This window comes from Leuciscus leuciscus (assembly GCF_965113295.1).
Source record: "Leuciscus leuciscus genome assembly, chromosome: 23".
Classification (NCBI taxonomy): Eukaryota; Metazoa; Chordata; class Actinopteri; order Cypriniformes; family Leuciscidae; genus Leuciscus; species Leuciscus leuciscus.
Window position 1 is genome coordinate 21329949 of NC_138747.1, and position 4577 is coordinate 21334525.

The window sequence follows — 4577 nt, forward strand, 5'->3', positions numbered from 1 at the left end:
TAGAGCAGGGGTCACCAACCCGTCGATTCGCTTCAGTCTTGTTATAATCAGATTCAGCGCGTTCTTCATCTTCAATCCGCAGCTGCGCAGAGCTGAGCGCACGGCAACAGAGGACAGGATGTGTGTGTGTGTGTTCATCTGAGCCTCATTGGTCTGCCACTGCTCGTCAATGTCAGAATATTTGAGATGACCAATCCCTAACCACCCGACCTTTAGGGACAGCTATCCACCGAAGAGCGCCATCCGTGCTAAAAAAGTGGCGGAGCTAAAGTTGGAGTTGAAAGCCCAGCAGTCGCTCTTCACTAAACCTGCGGTTCGACATAGGGCTGCTACAGAAGCATCATTTCGTGTTAGTCACCTTTTTATGAAGGTATTTTTGGTGCAAAACAACTGAACGCCTGTGACAGTGAAATTTGTAGTTGTACAGAATAGCCACACATGTGTATCAGTAAATTTGAAGTCACAGAGAGAAATGTTTTAAGAGTTGCAAACTTGTAGACTTTTTTTTTCTCTTCCACAAACACAACAGTTACACCTTCTCAACTTCTTCATTGCAGGCGCACAAATCCTATTCTACAAATCACAAATTAAGAAACTCGTACGCTCACATTTTTGCCACAGTTGCTGCAGTGAATATGGCAGGGGCGGCTGGCCAATAGAGGGCGCTAGGGCGCCCCCCCCCCCCCCCCATGAGCCAGACCACAGTTTATGAGCCACACTCATTAAATAAATAAGAAAATATATACATAAATCATACATACAAATTGTCAGTATTTGTGTGTTTGAGATATTAAATGCACCCAGTATATGTGAAAAATATGATAGAAATTAAAAATGTCTGCTTTTTCAACACGTCTCCTCCACCTGCGTGCACGTCTCATCAGCTCTGGAGTCAATCGCCCCAAAGAGGCGGGTCTGTGGAGCAGCTTAGCCAATTGCTGATTTAATATATAAATGTTTGACATAAACTGTAGCCAATTAGCGAGCTCAAATCTAGTCCGCTATGGGCGCTTCTGTTTAGCGCCCCAAGCTGCGCGCGCACTCATGCGTGGATGCGTCATGCTAATGCCTTGTTTTGCTTTCCGTGATTACTTTTTAAAACAACGGGGACAGATCCGGTGTGGTGAAGTATCCGGTCACTCTATAGTGATGGGTCCGGGCTGAGGACCCAAGCAATCCGATTGGTTCAAAGCACGTTTTATGGGTAATCGCTTTAGTGCCTGGTTACAAATCATACTTTATTATAGAAGACGTTTGTACTACTTTATAACGAGTCATTAATGTATTTAATGTATTTTAAATTATACGTTTCATATACTAGTATTTAACCGAAGCTATAGATTGTGAAATTAAACATTTCTCGTTGGTAGTGTGTTTTTTAGTTAGCTTAGATAATAGCATAGCATACAGCTAACGTTATCCGACGATCGTGCTATGAGCTTATACTGCACTGATACTGCCTTACCATATTCACAGCAATTCGTAATGCAATTTTAATTATGTCATTATTTTTTACACTTTTATTTATTAAAAGATCCATAAAATAATGTTTATTTGTGTATATTACTATTTTTCTTATTAACAGTTTAGACATTTAAATAAATTACAGAATGCTAGCTATGTTTTGTGGGTATAGCCTAAATATTAATTGGTTGTCTAGCCTTGACTAAAGAACAGTATAATAAAATTATGGAATCACAATCTTAATGTAATTAATCAACCCCCTTAATTCATATAATAATCTTTTATTTGAAAGAAATAACATTAAGTATGTTTTGTGACGAAGTTATTTGTTATTAAGCAATAGGGCATAATATGCTTTTTTTTATTACAAGCATGTCATTTGTGTACCAATGCATATGATTTATGTTATAATTCTTAAAACAGAACATCATACAACACAATAACATTTAATGTAATAAAATTAGAGAATTAGAAGATTAGAATTAGAGATATAAAAATTTAATTAAATTACACAATACAATACATAATGAATTCAACTGAATTATGAGATGTAATATATTACATTTTTATTAACACAAAACTACAAGCAAAATGCACATCGTTTTAGGACATTTATAGAGCTTTTTAAAATACACAACAATACAAAGCAGCTTTAAACAAACATACTCTAGTATGTCTTAACTTTTGTGATAGTCCTCTGGCTATACATTGTGAAGATTTAAAAACAATTAATGTTGAGTTAGCTGTGTTAAAATATTTAATGAACTGTAAGGTTAAAGTTTTTTGAGAGCTAATGAGACACAAATAGATGCAGTGTCTTTTGCTGTATGAAAAGTCAAATCTTTAGTTTGAAGTAAATTCATGTTGTATGTGCAGTCAATTCTTTGTGGAACCATCCTAAGGCCTAGATGATGCAGTCAGTCAATTTCCCCTTTAGATGGTGGGGTTGTGACCTGGTAGGTGAGGAGGCTGGACTAGGTGTCATGGACTGGCTTGAGGGAACTCTGTAAAAACACACAAACATGTACATAACACGTCATGTGCAACTGTGCATTTGCAGAGTCTTTAGTGCTGTGGAACATCACTCACTGTTTTTACTTTGTATGTAAGCCCAAAAGGTGTAACACAGCAGACGTAGTTAGCTCGTTGAACCTGTGTGTCATGGATGGACTGGCTTGAGGGAACTCTGTAAAAACACACAAACATGTACATAACACGTCATGTGCAACTGTACATTTGCAGAGTCTTTAGTGCTGTGGAACATCACTCACTGTTTTTACTTTGGTATGCAAGCCCAAAAGGTGCAACGCAGCAGAACGTAGTTAGCTCGTTGAACCTGGGATGTTGTGACATTAAAAGGCTATTTTAATGACACACTCCACAAGATAAGATATATCAGCCCAAAAGTGACTGAAACCTTCCATTCGTCTAAGGCTGATATGTACAACAAAAGATTTAAAAAAAGTAATTACTTAATGAGTTAGTTTAATGAGTTAGTTCACCAAAACATATATAAAATGCTTACCTCAGGAATCAATTCACACATTAAAAGGTCGAAATGTTCAAGCTTTTTGTCCTTCTTTTGCTCAAACACAATGTTGTCGATGTGTCCTAGAAGTTCCTCAACATTTGCTGACAAGGCTGGATGAAAGCTCTTAGGTTTTGCCATTTTTCCAGTCTTCATTTGCCACCATTTGTTCCACGTGGGTTTCAGTGAGCGTTTCACAATTCCTTGAAACAACTCCTGAAAAAAAATATTTAGTATAGCAAACAATATCTAGCCATTTTAAATTTTGTAAAGTCTTATATGTAGGCTACCTGAATTTCAGTATCACTGACAAGAGAACAAATTCCCTTTTTTTCCACCTCCTCGACTGTCCTATTTTTGAAAAATCATTGATCTACTTGATAAATTAAACTTTTAAGTTGATTTATTTGAATGAGGACACACATTTTACACATACCTTTAATAGGTCATATGCTGAACAGCATGCTGCCATTGATGATGCATGATATCTTCTCAGATGCCACAGATCTTCTCCCTGTATCACCTCGTTTTTCATAGAGGTCAGGGACGGACTGACAATCTGTGCGTTCTGGAAAAGTCTAGAACGGCCGTCCAACCGAGGGCCGTCGGCACAAAAAAAAAAAAAAAAAAAAAAAAGTCTAATAAAGCAATATGAACAGAACAGCCAACAGCAGGGACACTAAGACGATCACTTATATATGCTACGTGTAAAAAAACAACAACTGAGGAAGAAGAGTCGGCCTATAGCCACTGACAGAAAGTTATAGTTTTTATAAGGCTGCGCACTTTTAAATTACATTATATTTGAATAGCAGTGGTCTCCATCCTGTGAGTTGCCCGCTAAACACATTCTATAAATAGCCCCAACTTGCCGTCGGGGTTCCAGACTTCGAATAAATGGTATAATTTTGCGACCTTTTCAACTAAACGTTTCAATTTGAACTTTTGCCTCTACAAAATTACCCAACTCTCTTTGATTATACGCTGTCATTTGCGTTCCGTATGAGAAACATCAAATGGCAAACGCTCAAAAAGCGGAACAAAACTTGTTTGATCTGAGCAGCACATTATAGGCGGATCTTTTGTGACGTCATTGTTTATGTTTGTCGCGTTGCATCATGGGAATCGTGTGGCAGGAAACACCGCTAGATACCTGTAATTTGATTGTTTTGCACGTTTGGAGGAGGATTTAGAGAAGAGGATGGTTCACTCTTGCTGTGTGGTCGAGTACGGCTCGTTGGGGGCCTGATAAAAAGTTTTTTCGAATTCCCTCCGAAAAGGATCGCGAAAAACGAAAGAAATGGTTGCGTGCAATTAGGCGATTGAACCTGGACGCTCCGAAGAAAGCCTGGATTCCTGCAGCTAACGTTACTGATCGAGTTTGTGAGGCTCATTTTGTTCATGGTAGGCCTAAGTCTAGTGACTATGTATTTATAGAAGATTGAATAAAAAAATAAAATAAAACTGAGTCAAATCAACCGAGTCATATGTTTTCGCGTTCTGATTCAGGTGTCCCAAACCGCGATCCACAGCACCCAGACTATGTTCCTCACATCAAAATGGGCTATTCTGGATCGCAAAACTT

The 4577-nt window shown here is 38.1% G+C and overlaps 1 long non-coding RNA gene across 1 annotated transcript; it reads right to left on the reverse strand.

Annotated features, from left to right (window-relative positions):
- Window positions 1-2150: 2150 nt before the first annotated feature.
- On the reverse strand, window positions 2151-3272 carry LOC309487431. The gene is made up of 3 exons (XR_014201848.1): window positions 2990-3272; window positions 2736-2800; window positions 2151-2650 (listed from the first exon to the last, which is right to left on the reverse strand). It is a non-coding gene; the product is annotated as an uncharacterized lncRNA (long non-coding RNA).
- Between the last annotated feature and the right edge of the window lie 1305 nt (window positions 3273-4577).